Genomic DNA, 21,670 nt, shown 5'->3' with positions numbered 1-21,670 from the left:
CCTACTCGCCGAGTCCACCCATGGACTCACCGTGTAACGACACAAATTTCACGTCCAAAAATTTCGTTTTAAAAACATTACTTTAGAAAAACATTAATAGTTAAAAACATTGTTTGATCAAACCATAACAAAACGTAAGCCATGTCTAAAAGTCAAATCATACAATCATCAAAATATCAGAGTATAAATCCCAGAGAATCTCGTAAGTGCGGAAACCCGTGTGTGTGCATGATGTGCCGCTACCGCGCCGGATCCTTCCCCTTCGACGAAGAGGTACCTGAAACCAAAACTATAAACCGTAAGCACAAAGCTTAGTGAGTTCCCCCATCGTACCACATACCATACAAAACACATAACATACATACTGTCAGGCGATTCTGGGGTGCCTGACTACCCGGTACGGCCATTCTGGGGTGCCGACTACCCTTGTCAAGCCATTCTGGGGTGCTGACTACCCATGTCAAGCCATTCTGGGGTGCTGACTACCCATGTCAAGCCATTCTGGGGTGCTGACTACCCATCGGTCCTAACAACCGATTCTCGGGGACTAGTCCCCTCCTACTACCACTATCGCATATAACATAACAGGCCAGCATGCAAACATATCATCACGTACTGTCAGACATTTATGGGGTGTCTGACTACCCTCCGGTCCTATCAACCGAACTCTACTATTATCACACATAACATATCATGCTAGCATATAACATATCAGGTAGTAGTAACTTAGATGATATCACAAAGACAATCATCTAACATATGACTCCTACTGATGGGCCGGCATTGTGGCCGTAGACCCACCGCTACTGGAAGGTAACTCACCTCGAAGTAGCTGCTGAACTGAGCGGGAACTGACTGTCTACTGCTGCTGCTGCTGCTCCGGAAATCCTCCGGCTGCAATTCCCACAACATACTCAATCAAACACTGCTAACTGTCCTTTGGGTAAAATGACCATTTTACCCCTGATTATGACCTAAGTCAAAATCAGAGTCGACTTTCAGTTGACTCGACTCGCCGAGTTGGCTTTCCAACTCGCCGAGTCCCTACCCAAACGTTTGCCCTGAATCTCGTTCCTACTCGTCGAGTTAGGCGACGACTCGACGAGTTCTCCTTCTTAGCAGATACTCAACTCCTTCATCCTACTCGCCGAGTTGTATGAACAACTCGTCGAGTTAATCATCATCCGATGAACACTTATGCTAAGACTTGCCGAGTTGTATGAACAACTCGCCGAGTCTGTTCTTGATCTAAGGAGATTGCCTTGAACTCGCTGAGTCAGGGCATTGACTCGCCGAGTACCTCCATAGATGAGTTCAGCTTCCGACTCACTGAGTCACACCCCGTGACTCACTTCTCACTCGACACTACGAAAAGGGGACAAACTCGGAGACTCGCGAACAGACTTGCCGAGTCACATGAACGACTCGCCGAGTCGTTGCCATGCATCCACCAAATACACAGATTTGCTTGATTCCAGTCCATGCCATTCACAGATCTGGACTTCTAGGACATGAATCACACGTAAAGTTTCCAACTTTACGTGTAGATATTCACCAATATGGATTTTAGGGCTCAAAGTGCCTTAAAAGGGTAGATCTAGGGTGAACAAGCAACATGGGGCCATAAAGCTAACAGATCTGAGCTCCTGGAGCTTAATCTTGCCTAGATCCAGAGGCCAAACATCTTATTACGACATATAAGGCACATACAAGCTTGGGGATTTGTCCAAGAAAGACCTAAATGAGGTACTAAGCATATAATCATGGGGAAAACGGGTTATACCTCAAAGGAACTATTGGAAGAACACAATAATGTCTGGATGGCTTCCCTTCTTCTGGATCTACTTCCTTCCTCCTTCAAAACCTTCAAGAGCACACAACAAAGCTTCAATTCTTCAAAGAACAAGCATAAACGAGGGTTGGGAGCTCTGGGGAGAGAATGGGGACTGGCCTGGGGCGGATAAGTCACTTAAATAGGGTGCAAACCCCTGAAACTTAGGGTTTCATCCAACAGCTGTGACTCGCTGAGTCCAGGATATGGACTCGCCAAGTCGCCAACTTAAACGTGTCCCGGGTCCCGCATCCACTCGGCGAGTCGGACCTATGACTCGCCGAGTCCAAGGCTAAAAGAAAGGAAATACTTCAAATAAGATTTACGTACCAGGAACCGGGTGCTACAAATCTCCCCCACTTATTTTAGACTTCGTCCTCAAAGTCTGCTACTCGATCCTGAAACAGCTCGGGATAATGCTCCATCATCTCGTCCACCGGCTCCCAAGTCCATTCCGAACCCTTGCGGTGCTGTCATTGCACCTTCACTAGCTCCACCCTCTTGTTCCTCAAATCCTTCGACTTCCTGTCGAGGACTGCGACTGGGCGCTCAATGTAATTCAGGCTGTCATCAACCTGAATATCTTCCAACGGCACTACCGCTGAATCGTCCACTAAGCACTTTCGCAGCTGAGAAACATGGAAAGTGCTGTGGATCTGGCTGAACTCGGTTGGCAGATCCAACCTATACGCCACCTTGCCCACCCGGGCTACAACCCTGAACGGTCCGATGAATCTCGGGCCCAACTTGCCCTGCTTCCTGAATCGGATGACGCCTTTCCAAGGCGACACCTTTAGGAGAACCATATCCCCGACTTGAAACTCCAAGTCGGATCGACGCTTGTCGGCGTAACTTTTTTGCCGACTCTGAGCAGTCTGAAGCCCGCTCCGGACCTGCTGAATCCTCTCGGTCGTCTTGAGCACCACTTCGGTGCTCCCCATGACTCTCTGGCCAACTTCACCCCAGCATATCGGGGTCCTGCACCTTCGTCCGTACAACAACTCAAATGGAGGACGATCAATACTCGTGTGGTAGCTGTTGTTGTATGAGAACTCGGCCAGGGGAAGATAGGTATCCCAGCTACCACCGAAGTCTAGCACGCACGCCCTCAGCATATCCTCCAGAGTCTGGATGGTCCGCTCGCTCTGACCATCCGTTTGTGGATGAAAGGCAATGCTGAAATGCAGGCGAGTGCCCAACTCGTCATGGAATCTCTTCCAAAATCTGGACGTAAAACGCACATCCCTGTCCGAGATCACCGATATTGGCACCCCATGCCGTGCCACGATCTCCCTGATATAGATGTCGGCCAATTTCTCGGCCGATATGCTCTCCTGAATCGGAATAAAATGAGCACTCTTGGTCAATCTATCCACGATGACCCAAATCGAATCCACTCCACGTGCGGTCCTGGGAAGCTTCGTGATAAAATCCATCGTGATATCCTCCCATTTCCACAGTGGGATGTCCAACGGCTGCATATTGCCATGCGGCCTCTGATGTTCGGCCTTGACCTTCCTGCAAGTCAAGCAGCGCTCAACGTACCATGCCACATCCCGCTTCATGCAGGGCCACCAATAATCTAGAAGAAGATCCCTATACATCTTCGTCGCCCCAAGATGAATGGAGAATCGGGACTTGTGCGCCTCCTCCATCAAAATCTGGCGCACGCCTCCGTGATACGGCACCCACACCCTACGGTGCAGTGTCAAAAGTCCTCAGCTATGATAATCAAAGGAGGAAACCTGACCCACAACACGCTCACTCTTCCGATGCTCCTCCTTGATAGCCTCCTGTTGAGCCTCCCGAATTTGCTCCAACAGGGGAGTCACCACGGTCATCCTCATACAAACGTCCCTGATCGGCGCCGCCTTGCGGCTAAGTGCATCGGCCACCACGTTGGCCTTACCCGGGTGGTAAAGGATCTCGCAATCATAATCCTTCACCACATCCAACCACCGATGCTGCCTCATGTTCAGATTCGACTGATCAATGAGGTACCTCAAACTCTTGTGGTCCGTGTAGATGGTACATCGAACCCCGTAGAGGTAATGTCGCCAAATCTTGAGGGAAAAAACCACCGCCCCCAACTCCAAATCATGCGTCGGGTAGTTCGCCTCGTGAGGCTTGAGCTGCCTCGAAGCGTAGGCAATGACATGCCCCCTCTGCATCAGTACTGCGCCCATCCCAGAAATGGACGCATAACAATAAACCAAAAAATCCTCTACGCCCTCTGGCAGGGCTAAGATTGGTGCCTCGCACAATCTCTGTCTCAGCGTCTCAAATGCAGCCTGCTGCTCGGGTCCCCACCGAAAGACCACGACTTTCTTCGTCAGCCGCGTCAGGGGTACGGCTATCTTGGAGAAATCCTGGATAAATCTCTGATAATAGCCTGCCAATCCCAGGAAACTCCGAATCTCAGATGGAGACTTCGGAACCTCCCATCTCATCACGGCCTCGACCTTGGCCGGATCGACCAGAATCCCGTTCTGGTTGACGAGGTGTCCAAGAAATTGCACCTCGCGCAACCAAAACTCACACTTGGAGAACTTGTCATACAAGCTCTCCCTCCTCAGGGTCTCCAACACCTCTCTCAGATGCTCCTCATGTTCCTCCCGGGTCTTGGAATAAACCAAGATGTCATCGATAAAGACTATCACAGACCGATCCAGCATCGGTCTGCATACGCGGTTCATGAGGTCCATGAACGCGGCAGGAGCATTGATGAGCCCAAACGGCATCACCACAAACTCATAATGGCCATAGCGCGTCCGAAACGCGGTCTTCTGCATATCCTCCTCCCTGACCCGCATCTGATGATAACCCGAACGCAAATCAATCTTGGAAAACCAAGATGCTCCCTGAAGCTGGTCAAAGAGGTCATCAATCCTTGGGAGCGGGTAACGGTTCTTCACCGTTACCTTGTTCAGCTCCCGGTAATCTATACACATCCGATGCGACCCGTCCTTCTTCTTCACAAACAGAATCGGGGCTCCCCAGGGCGAACTGCTCGGGCGAATAAATCCCTTGCCTAGCAGCTCCTGCAGCTGCGTAGACAACTCCTGCATCTTGGGAGGAGCCAACCGATATAGCGCCTTAGCTATCGGAGCCGCACCAGGAACAAGGTCAATCCTGAACTCCACCTGTCGCTCTGGAGGTATCCCGGGAAGCTCCTCCGGGAAAACATCTGCAAAGTCTCAAACCACCGGAACCTCGCTCACTGCCGCCTTACCCACCTCCCGGGTATCCATCACATATGCGACATATCCTGCGCATCCCTGCTGAAGGTAGCGCCTAGCCCTCGCTGCTGAACATACAGTGGGTCTACACTGAGGCCTCTCACCATGAATCACTAACTCTCCCCCGCTTGGGGTCCTGACCCGCACTAGCTGCTGTGTGCAATCTATCACCACCCCATTAGGGCTCAACCAATCCATGCCAATGATCACCTTGTTCCCACGCAACAGAATGGGAACCAAGTCTACCAAATAACGCTCCTTAAACAAACGCAGAACGCAATCTTGAAACACCATCGATGCTCGCACCGATCGATCATTAGGAATCTCTACCTCTAAAGGGCAATCTAACTTGCCCGAAGTCTCATGAAACTTCTTGCTAAGCGCAAGAGAAACAAACGATCGGGATGCACCCGAGTCGAACAATACCTGAACTGGGATGCCGTTCACATGGAACGATCCTAATGCATACATATACATACGGAGCACGTATCAATACCATAACATCATAAAATAAAAATAGAGGGAAAGAATCATACCCGTCCCCACATCGGGTGCGGCGCGTGCCTCCTCGGTAGTCAACTGGAATGCTCGGCTCCTCACCACCGGATCCTCTGCCTTGCCCTGCCGGCCATCCGTGATCTGCAGGGTCGCTGGAGCTGGTGCCTTTACTGGCGCTGAAACTGTCAACTGGGGGCAATTGGCCTTCTTGTGGCCCCTCTGGTTGCAGTGAAAACACAGCAACTCTGATGTCTGAATGACGGCTACCGGAGCAGTGCAATCCCTGCTGATGTGCCCAGGCTTGCCGCACTTGTAGCAGCCTGACGATCCCATCCTGCACGCCCCCTCGTGTGGCCTGCCGCATTTCCTACAGCGGCTCGGTCCTGACTGGCCTTTCGGCCTACCATCTGATCCCTTGGGCTTCTTCCCCGAAGCCCCTCCTGCCTGTCCTTCCTCTAATTTCCGTTTCCGGATGTGCTCCAAATCTATCTCCCTCTCCCTCGCCCTGGCAATCATAGAGTCCAAGGTAGGGCAAGCCGAAAAGCTAACATGCTCCCGGATGTCAGCTCGTAGCATATCGTGATAACGAGTCCTCCTCATATCCTTGTCACCAGCATACTGGGGCACCAACAAAGCCCTCTCCCGAAACTTGGCGGTGATCTCCGCCACAGTCTCCGTCGTCTGTCTCATATCCAGAAACTCCCTGGCCAGCTGCTGAAGCTCGACGGCCGGCGCAAACTCTGCCCTGAACCTGGTCACGAAGTCCGACCAGGTCATAGCCTCGATAGCTGAGGCTCCCAACAAGTCACCCACTGACTCCCACCAATCCTGGGCTCGGTCCTATAAACATCCCGCGGCATACCTCACCTTCGACCCCTCGGGGTAGAAGCTAGTCAACTGTGCAGACTCAATGTCTGCAATCCATCGCCTGGCAGCAATGGGGTCTTTCACCCCATGGAAATCTGGCGCACCACTGCCCCTGAAGTCCTTGAAGGACAGTGTGCGAGATCCTGACTGGCTAGATGCCAAATCACTCCTGAATGCCCGCAGGTGATCCTCCATCAACTCCATGATCCCTTCCTTGATCGAACCAAAGAGGATGGGGGTCGACTCAAGGATGCCCCTGGTGATCTCTGACGCGATGAACTCGCGTAGTCCCTCATCTATCGGATCGGAACCCGATCCCGAACCTGACCCCTCTCCTGAACCGCCATCTACCGACCTCGATCGAAGTACCACCATTCTGCAATACATAATACAATCATTAGTGATACTGATACTTCCTGAGGGATCACAACTACTTGCAAGTTCCCTGGTCTTGTCTTGGCCTTCCTTGGTTCGGGTATGGATCCTCTACTTTCAGTAGTACGGGCCCATACTACCTTCCACATCTATCCGTACCTTCTTCAAGGACCGCCTTGACTCCACCAGATCCCTTTCCTTATTGCTGATCACTATTATACTCATCCCAGGCTCGCCCTAGGAAATCTCCGACTCTACTCGATCCACTCCTCAGCTGCTGCAGACCTCCTTGTAATGCCAAATAGCCATCACCCGAATACCATCACATGCGACGAGACTCAGATAATCCTTCGAGTACCCGACTCGTCCCTACAACGGTTGGACTCAAACAAGAGCTGCGTAATAGGATCAAATCCGACCCTCTAAGATTATTCAACTCTGATCACATGTGACGTGACGTATTCGTCTAATGGCTAATTCCCATTATTCGGAGTCCCACATATCACGAAGCAAGCAACATTCAGACAAGGGAAACAACCTCAAGCAACTCCGCTCTCATGGAGGGAAACTGAACTAGCACACAGTGCTAACTCACACTACCTGGCACAACCCTAACAGGCTACCCTACTGCTGTCTACTCGATACTAACATGCAATTCTCATACAACTGGAACACATAAAGCAGGCACATAAGGCATCACTCCTAGATCCTTAGTCCTATTCTAGCATGCTGTTCTACAAGAGCTGATAAACATAACATAAACTTGTATGGGTACTTTGGGGAATACTTACTTGAGCTCGGCCAGTCACGCACATCACACACTTCGTACTTTCTTAAACTCTTTTCTCAATTTTTAGAAAACATTTTCTTTTAGAAATTCTTTTAATCCCTTGATTTGAGTTCAGACACTCCCGAAGGTGTGTCCGAATCCCTCAAACCAGGGCTCTAATACCAACTTGTAACGACCCAAATTTCACGTCCAAAAATTTCGTTTTAAAAACATTACTTTAGAAAAACATTAATAGTTAAAAACATTGTTTGATCAAACCATAACAAAACGTAAGCCATGTCTAAAAGTCAAATCATACAATCATCAAAATATCAGAGTATAAATCCCAGAGAATCTCGTAAGTGCGGAAACCCGTGTGTGTGCATGATGTGCCGCTACCGCGCCGGCTCCTTCCCCTTCGACGAAGAGGTACCTAAAACCAAAACTATAAACCGTAAGCACAAAGCTTAGTGAGTTCCCCCATCGTACCACATACCATACAAAACACATAACATACATACTGCCAGGCGATTCTGGGGTGCCTGACTACCCGGTACGGCCATTCTGGGGTGCCGACTACCCTTGTCAAGCCATTCTGGGGTGCTGACTACCCATGTCAAGCCATTCTGGGGTGTTGACTACCCATGTCAAGCCATTCTGGGGTGCTGACTACCCATCGGTCCTAACAACCGATTCTCGGGGACTAGTCCCCTCCTACTACCACTATCGCATATAACATAACAGGCCAGCATGCAAACATATCATCACGTACTGTCAGACATTTATGGGGTGTCTGACTACCCTCCGGTCCTATCAACTGAACTCTATTATTATCACACATAACATATCATGCTAGCATATAACATATCAAGTAGTAGTAACTTAGATGATATCACAAAGACAATCATCTAACATATGACTCCTACTGATGGGCCGACATTGTGGCCGTAGACCCACCGCTACTGGAAGGTAACTCACCTCGAAGTAGCTGCTGAACTGAGCGGGAACTGACTGTCTACTGCTGCTGCTGCTGCTCCGGAAATCCTCCGGCTGCAATTCCCACAACATACTCAATCAAACACTGCTAACTGTCCTTTGGGTAAAATGACCATTTTACCCCTGATTATGACCTAAGTCAAAATCATAGTCGACTTTCAGTTGACCCGACTCGCCGAGTTGGCTTTCCAACTCGCCGAGTCCCTACCCAAACGTTTGCCCTGAATCCCGTTCCTACTCGTCGAGTTAGGCGACGACTCGACGAGTTCTCCTTCTTAGCAGATACTCAAGTCCTTCATCCTACTCGCCGAGTTGTATGAACAACTCGTCGAGTTAATCATCATCTGATGAACACTTATGCTAAGACTCGCCGAGTTGTATGAACAACTTGCCGAGTCTGTTCTTGATCTAAGGAGATTGCCTTGAACTCGCCGAGTCAGGGCATTGACTCGCCGAGTACCTCCATAGATGAGTTCAGCTTCCGACTCACTGAGTCACACCCCGTGACTCACTGCTCACTCGACACTACGAAAAGGGGACAAACTCGGAGACTCGCAAACATACTCGCCGAGTCAGATGAACGACTCGCCGAGTCGTTGCCATGCACCCACCAAATACATAGATTTGCTCGATTCCAGTCCATGCCATTCATAGATCTAGACTTCTAGGACATGAATCACACGTAAAGTTCCAACTTTACGTGTAGATATTCACCAATATGGATTTTAGGGCTCAAAGTGCCTTAAAAGGGTAGATCTAGGGTGAACAAGCAACATGGGGCCATAAAGCTAACAGATCTGAGCTCCTGAAGCTCAATCTTGCCTAGATCCAGAGGCCAAACATCTTATTACGACATATAAGGCACATACAAGCTTGGGGATTTGTCCAAGAAAGACCTAAATGAGGTACTAAGCATAGAATCATGGGGAAAACGGGTTATACCTCAAAGGAACTGTTGGAAGAACACAATAATGTCTGGATGGCTTCCCTTCTTCTGGATCTACTTCCTTACTCCTTCAAAAGCACACAACAAAGCTTCAATTCTTCAAAGAACAAGCATAAACGAGGGTTGGGAGCTCTGGGGAGAGAATGGGGGCTGGCCTGGGGCAGATAAGTCGCTTAAATAGGGTGCAAACCCTGAAACTTAGGGTTTCATCCAACAGCTGTGACTCGCCGAGTCCAGGATATGGACTCGCCGAGTCGCCAACTTGAACGTGTCCCGGGTCCCGCATCCACTCGGCGAGTCGGACCTATGACTCGCCGAGTCCAAGGCTAAAAGAAAGGAAATACTTCAAATAAGATTTACGTACCAGGAACCGGGTGCTACACACCGAGTTTCCCATTCACATTTTTCACTTTGAACCCTGAACTTGCACTCCTGAACTCAGGATCTTACATCCAGCCTATAAATAGAGGCGTAAATCACCTCATTTTCTCACAACTTTCTCAAACATTCCCTCCCAAACATCCGAACCCTTCTAAATTTTTCCCTACCACTTCCTAAGTGTTAGACGTAATTCCCGAAGCGACAGAACGCCCCAAGAAGAAGAGCTTTCAGCTCAGAAGTTTTTCCCCTGTAGAGCCCGACTCCTAGCTAAACTCTCTTATAAGTGAGTTATGCTTACCCTACTTTAAGTATAACTTAAGTTTAAGTTCATTATCGTTATTATGAACTTATAAACAAGATTTATTAGTGATTCAAAGTCGTTATACCGATTGATTTACTTACGGGAGAGGTGTCTAGAATGGTCATGTTGGCTTGGTTATCGGATTTCAAAAGAGCTATATGCCGAAATGGTCCTGCCTCCCAACCGTCCTGCCTAGCTGATCCTTACTTGATAGATCTATTAGATTAGGTGTCTAAGCCCATAACTATTTCGGTATGTATTTGACCCGATTGTGAGCATTGTTCTTTTGGGTTGCCTTCATCATAGCAATTGATAGGATGAATCAAGGAGAAAGAGGATTAATTATGATTTATTAATATATTATATGAATAATATATTAAAAGAGAAATCATATTGTTTAATTATTATTAGTCAAGAATTAATTAAGAATTAATTTTGTGACTAAAGGAGATTAATTAAACTTGAGGGACTACTATTGTAATTATAAGATAATTGCATTGTGAGCTATGGATTCCTAATGGAAAGGGGATTGGACGAAATCTATAGGAAGTCCATATGGATTTCGTCCAAGGGCTATCTAAAGGGACTCTATGGGTTGCTTAAGGGCTAAGCAGAGAATTAGGGTTTTACCCAAAACCCTAGCAGCCCACACAAGTATAAAAGGAACCCTAGGGCTCCCAAAAACGTGGCTAATCATTCCTTGGAGTATCTTGGACGTTTTTGGTGGCTCCTCCCTATCTCCTTGTTCATCTTGTTGCTCATGGTGTTTGTGACTCCATTAGAGGTGCAACATTTGAGGCACTAAGCTTTCAGAAGTCAAGATCAAGAGGAATTGAGATTGTTATTGCTACATAACAATCAAGGTAAGATCTAAACCCTAATTCATATGTTAATATCGATTATTGTATGCTAGATCTAGGGTGTATGTGCTTTGGATGATTATTGCATGTTCATTAGACAAACTAGATCCAAAGCTTGAGGGTTTGCATGTACACCATAGGATTGATGTTCTGCTTAAAACTCATCAGTGGCATTAGAGCCTAGACTGTTTGTTTGGTGTATTTGATGCTTGTATGATCATTTTTGCCTGAAAAACGAATTTTTTGCCCTCTGCCTGACTGACTCGGCTATTCAGTGGATGAACTCGGCGAGTCTAGGGGTCAGACAGAGGAAACTTTGGGATTTTTGCTGATTTGGCTTGAGATAATTACCAAAAACGTTTTTTAACAATTAAAATCCGATTTTTTAAGATTGGTATTGATTATCCTAATCCAAATAGTAGATAATTGTCAAAATTGAGATAATTACTTATTTTATAAGATAAATATTAATTATTTTTGGTTTTGATTTGAATTATCTTGCAAGAAAATGAATTAGGTCATATTTAGATAATCACCAATTATTTGATTAATTGTATTATTTGTAATTTGATCTAGATAGTTTTGAAAAGTTTCCACACCTTGTTTGTGATCCTCGGCATCCCAGTCACAAATGAAGGGCACAATCGAGATTTAAACATGCCATTGAAAAGTTCAATGAATCTCAAAAGATCTAGGAGTTTCAATTCATTTAAAACTTAAATTTCCTTTTCGTTTTTCATGATGGAAATTGGTAAATCGTCATTTACCTACCTTCAAATGTTCTGCGATTTGGATTATGGCATCCCTCTTCCAAATTGTAGAATATTGTGTTGGGTTCTAGACTTAATATTTCATTTGGGTGTTTTATTAAGGAATCAATCAACTAACCTGAATTTTCTCTTGTTTTGTAGATGTCAAAGTCTAACAACTATGGTCTTCCTGAATCCGTTGGAAAAAGTTTTCCGCTTGAAGATGATGTTCCACACTTGGATTGTGGAAATGGAAATCATTCTTCATCTTCCACCTTCTCCAATAATTCTCCATGGCCCACGTGTTCGAAGACTTGAAAAGTTCAAGGTCACTCAAGCCCTATTGGCGAAAAGACACGAAGATGGAAAGTCGGTATGCACTCATTTCTTGGATATGAAGTTGCATATTGATAGATTGGAATGTTTGGCGTCGATGTCTCAAAGAAGTTGGGTGTTGAATTGGTTCTTCACTCACTTCCCGATTCATATTGTAAGTTTGTTAGAGAGTACTATATGATGGAAGATGACGTGACTCTCATTGATTTGACTTATTTGCTTATTGTTGTTGAATCAGAATTGTTTTGGCGCACTGGTCGAGCAAATTTGTCTGGTAAATCAATATCCCAACCTTTATGGGCAATGGAAACATTGGAAGTCCAGAAAAGCTTTATCTACACAAGAGAAAGGCTGAGTCTGAGATAGTCATGTGTACCATTCTAGAAGAATCCATATGTTTCTACTACCAAAAGAGGGGGCATTGGTTACGAAGCTTCCCTAACTACCTAAGAGATCTAAGATACGGGAGAGTCAAGATGTATGACTCAACTTCAGGAAAAATCCACTATCTAACTATATTAAGCTCCTATTTGGAGATTCTAAATACATGATGTGATAAGATTATATTTGGTGTTTTGTAGGATTGGAGAAAAGAAATGAAGCTTAAAGGAAGAAGCGTGTTGAGTCTGATCGCGAAGAAATGGATTTCGATCACATGATTCGATGATCGGATTTTTGGAGCTGCTACTTTTAGAGTTATGATAGATTGCTTGAGGATATATAGCATAGTTTTCATTTGAATTGCACTGTAAGGACAAGTTTTTCCGCACCTTTTATAAATAAAATAAATTTTGGTTTATGTCTTATATATATATTTCCTTGCAATGGCATGTATGAAAATTGATGTTTGTGTATTTCTATTTTTAGCAATGTTGAAATAGATGCGATTCTTGGTTATGTTATTTGTGGCAATGTCGAGAATTTACCAAATAAGGAAAGATTCTTGTCACCTAAGTTTCAATTGGACAGAAACTTGAAATCATACAACTTGTATTGTATGATGAATGAGAACCTTCTTATTTGGAAAATTAAGACTAATTCCTTGACAAAGAGTCAAGTGAAGGACTAGGAGAACTGGTACACAATGTTGTGCACTAGTCAAGTCCACCACAAAGAACAATAAGATTATTCGTCATGATTTACTAAAAGTCTAGTAACTGTGGTTATGCTTACAAGATTAAGTATAATTATGAATCATTGAAAATTTTCAATGAATGGCATAACAAATAAGAAGAATCAAATAGGTAGAAAGATAAAAGTTTTTCCAATCTGAAAAGATGGGAGAGTACCTTAGTATCGTGTTTTATAATAGTCTTGTTGATTATGAAACCATATCACAATTATTCCTCTAAGGACACCGTAGTGCACTAGTATGGCTAAGAATAGGAATCGGAAATCGTTGAAAAGGGTAAATCAAAAGGATAAATCATACTTTGTTCAAAAAATCAAGTCTTACAGTCATGTTTCAAGATTGTGCTGTGAGTGACACATCTTAAGGAATGTTAACACACTCATCAAATGTGAAGTAAAAATTGTTTTTCTCACTCATACACGTTTGAAATTGGTAAATTGTAATGTCTTGGATAAGACAAAGATCAACTAAGACCAATTGTGTGTAGTGTTTGTCTTGATAAGAGTCTGCACTAACCCTTGAATATTTGTTTGTCAATAAGTGTTTCTTGACAAATGAATCTTATATGTCAAGAGGTCAGTGGGAGTCTAAATTATCTTGAAAAGTTTCAAGAACTAATCAAGAGTAAACCTATTATTAGACACTAGCACACGACTTGAGGTTTGTAAGCTATCGTGTTGACATATTCTTGTTTCTGTGCCATTCCGGTTTGGTCAATTATGCATATGAGTTCTATGAGTTCTCAATTGATTGCATAGAGACAAGACACCCTGATCAATGGAAAGTACATTGATAGGTAGGTGTGAGCTGCAAAGTAACTTAGAAGCAATGGTGGGACCCTTGATGGCAAGAAATTAAGAATGAACAAGTTCTGTCCATAAATGTTTGGATTTGTCACAAATATTGTCTTATAATGATGGTTATGACAAATTCACATGGATAGGAACACATACACCATAAAATCTAAGTGTCATAAGGTTTCTCTCCATCATGAAAATGAATTGTGAGGAAACGCTTTCACTAAGAGAGATTATAAGGAGATAGCGATTGTGTAAATTGTATTCTGAAATTCGATTATAATTACGACATCCCTCTTCATAGTTTGAATTGTGAGATTTGGAAATTAGTTTAAACATTTAAGACTTATTGCTATAAGTACTGAAATTGTTTAGACACACATATAAGCTATCTAAGGAAGTTGTATGAGTTTGAGAAGCTTAGATAAAGGCTTATCAAAACATATCGTATTAGAAATATGAACTTTAGAAGTCAATAAGTATTGATTTCTAGAAGTCAAACTATTTTCTGAATACGTGTCAAAGCTAGTGGTAACATAAATGTTATGTTGGTATGGATGTAATTAGCATGTTATTAGGAGCATGATTATTATTTTAAAGTATTGCAAGTTAGCAATATTAATTATAGAAAACAAAAGTTTCACTTTGCAAAGTTACAAGGGTTGAAAAGTTGTTTTTCTATAATTAAGGGAGAGAATATTGTACTTTGTTTCAAAATCTAAAAGCTTAGATCGAGAAATTCTAATCAAATTTAGTCAAGTATATACATTATTTGCATTCTCAAAATTCGATTATGATTACGGCATCCCTCTTCGTAGTTTGAATTGTGAGAACATGGCAAATAGAAATATTATAGCAAGAAACTGGTAAAGTATCACGTTTTTCGTTATGAATCGTGTCCTGTAAGCTTCAGGTATAGGATCAATTACATATGCTATAATATTCGACCATTCTAAATTTTCCAAACGCCTAGGGTATTAAGAGGGAAAAGGGACTAGAACCGGATTTGACTAAATTAATCAAACAACTGTCAAGGAAAATATAAGGTTGCCAAGGATTGGTCGCTTGTGGACAGCTGGAAATATAGTAATGGATGGACCGTATTGATATTATTATGAATAGATAAGACTCTATTTAGAATGAGTTGTCAGTTGGCAAATATGGAAATGTTTCCATATAAGGAGTTAGATGTTAAGAATTTATGTCTAGATTAGAAACTTTTATGCAAGAAGGATGTTCAAATGAATGTACTTTAAATGTGAGACTTCACATCTATGGAATTGTCTTCTCCAATAGAGTAATTTGTAATTTCATTGGCTAAGTCTTTGCGATTTTGGTACTGTGACATTACAAAAGGATCGTTGCATAAAATGTTAGAATCTAACATATTCTAATAGTGGGAGGAATTTGGTATTCTTACACTAGTGATAAGGATTAAGAATTGTGAAATGAGAATCATTGGAAATGTTTTCAATTGATCTATTTCACCAACTAAGGATCATAAGTAAACATAGTGTGCATGCTTGGCGCATGGGACAACTATGGTTATTATTCAAGTAATGAAATAACAAATAATGAGTAATCAATATGGTGATTAAATAAAGGTGTCTTATTTATACTCAAAAGTTTGGGGCCATATAGGATTAGTATTATTCTTGTGTTTCACTTTTCATGTTTTGATATCCCAAATAATAAGATTATTCAAACCCTCCACATTTGACAATACTTTGGAAGTAGGTATGTAAGAAGACTGTCATGAATCTGACTGAAGATTGTCTAAAGCGTTTTAGACATAGCAAAATTTTGTTGCAGGGTTCATGAGTACTGCTATAAGATTAGAGTATTGGATTAATCCCACGCTCACTTGGATCGCTTCATGGATTTTATCACGAGTGATTGGTGAGACGATAATATCTTATATTCTTGGAACCGAGATGTGTGAGTTGTATTATGCAAATCTGTTGCACATTGAGAATATGTAAACGCATCAGTAACTTGGTGTTATAAAACATATTGTTGTGTGTGATTTGATGAGTAGGTACAAGCGAGCATTTGATTCGAAGTTTATCTGTTCCTTTTACCCAAAGTGGGATAAAAGCGATATCTGTGGGCCCCTCGATGATTTAGTGATGACACCCTAAGTGCTTGGCCAAGCCGAGACTAAGTTGATGTGTTTAATTGTAGTCTGTTGTCAGTCATCATAAATCGGAAGTCAGGAAACAACATATAGACAGAGAGAATGATTTAAATCCAGGTATCGGTCTATTCGATATCTAGAATGGAGGAATATATGATCTCTTATCTAAAGGACGCGTTACTGACATCGACTTTTGAAAGCTACGATTGTTGATCAGGTTCTAAAGTCATATGCAATATAGTTATTAGACTTATTTAAGTGGGAGACTGTTCGATTAGGTTTCTAAGCCCATAACTATTTTGGTAAGTACTTGACTCGATTATGAGCATGGTCCTTTTGGGTTGTGTTCACCATAGCAACTGATAGGATGAATTAAGGAGAAAGATGATTAATTATGATTTATTAACAAATTATATGAATAATATATTAAAAGATAAATCATATTGTTTAATTATTATTAGTCAATAATTAATTAAGAATTAATTTTGTGACTAAAAGAGATTAGTTAAACTTGGGAGACTAATATTGTAATTATAAGATAATTGCATTGTGGGCTATGGATTCCTAATGGAAAGGGGATTGTACGAAATCTATAGGAAGCCCATATGGATTTCGTCCAAGGGCTTTCTAAATAGACTCCATGGGTTGCTTAAGGGCTAAGCAGAGAATTAGGGTTTCACCCAAAACCCTAGCAGCCCACATAAGTATAAAAGGAACCCGTGGGCTCCCAAAAACATGGCTAAGCATTCCTTGGAGTATCTTTGATGTTTTTGGTGCCTCCTCCCTCTGTCCTTGTTCATCTTGTTGCTCATGGTGTTTGTGACTCCATTAGAAGTGCAACATTTGAGACACTAAGCTTTCAGAAGTCAAGATCAAGAGGAATTGAGATTGTTATTGCTACATAACAATCAAGGTAAGATCTAAACCCTATTTCATATGTTAATATCGATTATTGTATGCTAGATCTAGGGTTTATGAGCTTTGGATGATAATTGCATGTACATTAGACAAACTAGATCCAAAGCTTTAGGGTTTGCATGTACACCATCGGATTGATGTTATCCTTAAAACCCATCAAGATCATGACGTAGACCTTGAGATAATGATAAATCTAGACTAATAATTAGTCTCCATAAAGATTAGACTAAAATCTAGTGATAATGATACTAGGTTTCGTCGAAGAAAAAGAAAATTAATAGAAGCGAAGCGCTGCGCGAATTTCGAGTCGTCACTTTAACAAGTGAATGCATAATCCCTTTCATGAACATGATTTTAATACAAGTATTAATTATAGTATTAAATATGTTTGTGTGTGAAATATTTGATATTGCCTAAAATACGTGTTTGGAGCATATCTGACAATATATTATGATTTAGGATACAAAGTAAACCTAAATTAATTAAGATAATATTGGGTAGTATCTTCTTATGAGTACGAGTGAGATATACATGGAGGGTAGAACTTTAAAATTTTTCATAGATCTGAGAGCATAGATTAGACATAGTCATTCGTTCTTAGTCCGAGAATATGGAGAGGGCATTGTCATTTGTCATTAATCCGAGAGCATGGATTAGACATAGTCATTCCGAGAGTATGGAGTGGGCATAGTCATTTGTCGTTGATCTGAGAGCATGGATTAGACATACCTGATCCGGGAGTATGGATTAGGTAAAGCTGTTAGATCCGAGAGTATGGATCAAGTCGCTGTGAGGATTGACGGGGTGGGGTAAATCATTAGTGTAAATGAGAGATTAAAGAAGATGTAAATCATTAGTGTAAATGAAAGTAACGCATGTTTATGCTTATGTATCTATATTGACGATGACATCCTAATGTTTTAATATAAACAAAAATACATTTATTCGGTAACGCTTTGATAATATCTTTATCTTATTTTCTAGGAACAAATTACGCAATATTATTCTTTAAAATGAATACTCTAATTTTCAAATAAAACATAAATAAAATCTTTAAAATGACCATGAATTTGGGAATGTCACAATTTGTATACGATAAAAGATGTCATTTTTCTATCACCGCATTCATTTGAAACCCCTAACTTATCAATTATTTTTTAAAACTAATATATTAAACCACTATTATTGTAATTTCGATATTAATTCTTTATTTTTAATATAATATATTTAATTTGGTTATCTAAACGATGTTAAATTCAAAACATAAATGTCATATTCTTAATTTGAAGTTAAAACCTTCACTTTATCAATATTAATATAATACATTTAGTTTGTTAATTTAAATTTATCAATATTAATATAATACATTTAGTTTGTTAATTTAAATATGATGTTAAATTTAAAACATAAATCAAAATTCCAAATAAAGGTAGAAAAAATATTAAAAACCTATTTTTTTAAACAATTAAAAAGTTTAAGTATAATATACTTAAATCAAAATACCAAATTAATTAAAAAAAATTGACCAAAAACTACTTTTTATGTATAAAAGAAAGATATTCAAAACCTATTTTTCTAAATAGTTAAAAATTTTAAACATAAGATGTAAATCAAAATGTCATATTAACAAAAAGTTGATTAAAAACTATTTTTTATAATAATCAATTCTTTTCTTCAAAATAATAGTTTAAAACTAATGAAAAGTTCAAATAAAATATTAATATAAAACATACATTTAAAGATAGTTTTACAATTATTTAAATATAATAAAAGTTTAAATAATATTAAATATAAAACCTACATCGAAATTTCAAATTCACACATAACATGTAGATATATTTCGTTAAAATAATATTATCAATTTATCAAAAAATATGTTTATCTAAGCAAAATTTATTTTTATTTTCATGTACAATTCGCAGATAACGGCTATTAAGATGACGTAGCTTTAATATTTATATATGTTATTATTATTTTAAAATATTTAGAATAATGTATAATAAATTAGTGTAAGAATATATATTTTATTAGTTTATTTTAATGAATATAGAACAAAATGGAAAAGAAAAACATTACAAAATTAAATGGGTAGTGATCCAAATAAACACGCACAAATTAGATCATACTACAAAGACTATTCGTGTAATTTAATCTATTTAAAATTCCGTACACGTGTTTTAGGGAGCGGAGATAATCATTTAATAGATCAAATTAAAATAAAGGAAGTAATAAACACCAATTTTGATAAGTAGTCTCTTGTAAATAATTTATGTATTGGAAATAATGAATATCTAATTAAAATTCTACATAAAAATACTGCAGTTTTTTAAATAATTAAAAATAAAAATATTATTCTCTTTATTTGAAATTTTATTATATATAGATCATTGTGGTATGGTGTATAATTCCATGTTTATCACAACAATGTCTCTTTTTGCATTAATCTTTATCTTCCTCTTTACCCAATCATTGGCAACCTCAAACAATGCCAATGAAAACTTTATCCGATGCCTACTCAATTCCACCGAGCTTACTTCTCCGATAGCTGGAGCAATCTACACTCCAGCCAACTCAACCTTTCCCGCCGTCTTGCAAGCTTACATTCGTAACCTCCGGTTCAATGAATCCACCACCCCAAAACCTGCAATAATCATCACCGCTTTAGACCTTTCTCATGTTCAGGCCTCCATAAAATGCGCTAAAAAGCACAAGTTATTGATGAAAACCAGAAGCGGTGGTCATGACTACGAGGGTCTATCGTACGTCGCCGATCAACCCTTCTTTATCCTCGACTTGTTCAACTTCCGATCAATCAACGTCTCCATTGAAGAAGAAACTGCATGGGTTCAAGCTGGTGCAACCCTCGGCGAGCTTTTCTACAGAATCAACGAAAAAAGCAGCACTCATGGCTTCCCCGCCGGAGTTTGCCCTACGGTTGGCGTTGGTGGTCATTTCAGTGGTGGAGGATACGGTAACATGATGAGAAAATACGGTCTTTCTGTTGATAATATCATCGACGCTGAGCTCGTTGACGTTAATGGAAAACTTCTGAATCGTGATTCAATGGGTGAAGATTTGTTTTGGGCTATCACCGGTGGTGGAGGAGTAAGCTTCGGAGTAGTTATTTCATACAAAATAAACCTAGTTCATGTTCCCAATAAAGTAACTGTCTTCCAAGTGAGGAGAATATCTGAACAAAACGTCACCGGAGTTGCTCACCGGTGGCTACAAGTCGCCGACAAATTAGACAACGATCTCTTCATCCGAATGGTTTTCGACGTTGTGAACAACACAAACGGGGAGAAAACAATACGTGCTTCATTCCCAAGTTTATATCTTGGAAACGCAACCAACCTAATAAATATAATGGATCAAAGCTTTCCCGAGCTAGGGTTACAAATATCAGACTGTCAAGAAATGAACTGGACTCAGTCAATTCTATGGTACTACAGCTTCCCACCTGGTTCACCTGACACGACTCTACTCAGTCGAATCCCTCGAACGCTCACTCATCTCAAGAGAAAATCGGATTACGTAAAGAACCCTATTTCAAAACAAGGATTAAGGCTCATCTTTAGAAAGATGATAGAGTTACAACTTCCAGTTTTAACTTTTAATCCTTATGGTGGACGAATGGCTGAGATTTCTGAGTTTGCTAAACCATTCCCTCATCGAGCTGGGAACATAGCGAAGATCCAATACGCAGCGGATTGGAGTGGAGATGGTGTTGACCTAGCGAACCGTAACGTAAACCTAACTAGGGTTTTGCATGAATTCATGACTCCATTTGTGTCGAAGTTTCCTAGAGAAGCTTTCTTGAATTATAGGGATTTGGATATTGGTGTCACTGATAATGGGAAGAATAGTTATCTCCAAGGAATGGTTTATGGAGTCAAGTATTTCAAAGAGACAAATTTTAGAAGGTTGGTGAAGGTGAAAACGATGGTGGATCCTGACAACTTCTTTAGAAATGAGCAAAGTATCCCAACTTTGCCGTCTTGGAGGAAGTAATTGAGTCATTATGTGACTCATGATTGGCATGTAAAATATATACATAGCTTGTAATTAGCTTCATAGAATCATAATGATTTGTATAATAATTCAGAATAAGAGATGAAGTTGTTTGGGTAATTACTTTCGTTCTAAGAATCGAAAAATATGCATGGCTTAGGGGTCGTTTGATAGCTGCTGACTGAGTCAAATCTGACTGAGTCAGAGGCTGACTGAGTTAGAAGTTTTGACTGAGTTAATTTCTGACTCAAACTTGTAGTTTGAATTCACATCTGACTGACTGTGCAAAATGACTATATTACCCTTAGACGACATTTTTTATAATAATTTCTTTACAATTTACCACTTAATTTATAACATTACATTTTTCATCAATCAAAATCAACAAAAAAAAATCAAACAACTCACAATAAAACTTTAATCGGCAAACACATGAAATTCAATTCTTTTTTCAATCAAAATCAACAACAACAAAAAAAGCAAACAACTCACACAGCCCTTTTTGTTATTCCAATTTATAAAGTGTA

At 40.9% G+C, this 21,670-nt stretch overlaps 1 pseudogene; it reads left to right on the top strand.

Annotated features, from left to right (window-relative positions):
* The first annotated feature begins 19,531 nt into the window (after nucleotides 1–19,531).
* On the top strand, nucleotides 19,532–21,263 carry LOC145062762 (berberine bridge enzyme-like 8 pseudogene; annotated as a pseudogene).
* The last annotated feature ends 407 nt before the right edge of the window (nucleotides 21,264–21,670 follow it).

Source organism: Lactuca serriola, chromosome 7, assembly GCF_051521515.1.
Source record: "Lactuca serriola cultivar US96UC23 chromosome 7, Lser_US96UC23_V15, whole genome shotgun sequence".
Lineage (NCBI taxonomy): Eukaryota > Viridiplantae > Streptophyta > Magnoliopsida > Asterales > Asteraceae > Lactuca > Lactuca serriola.
The sequence above is the reverse complement of the archived record's forward strand: the minus strand, read 5'-3'. Positions and strand labels throughout refer to the sequence as shown.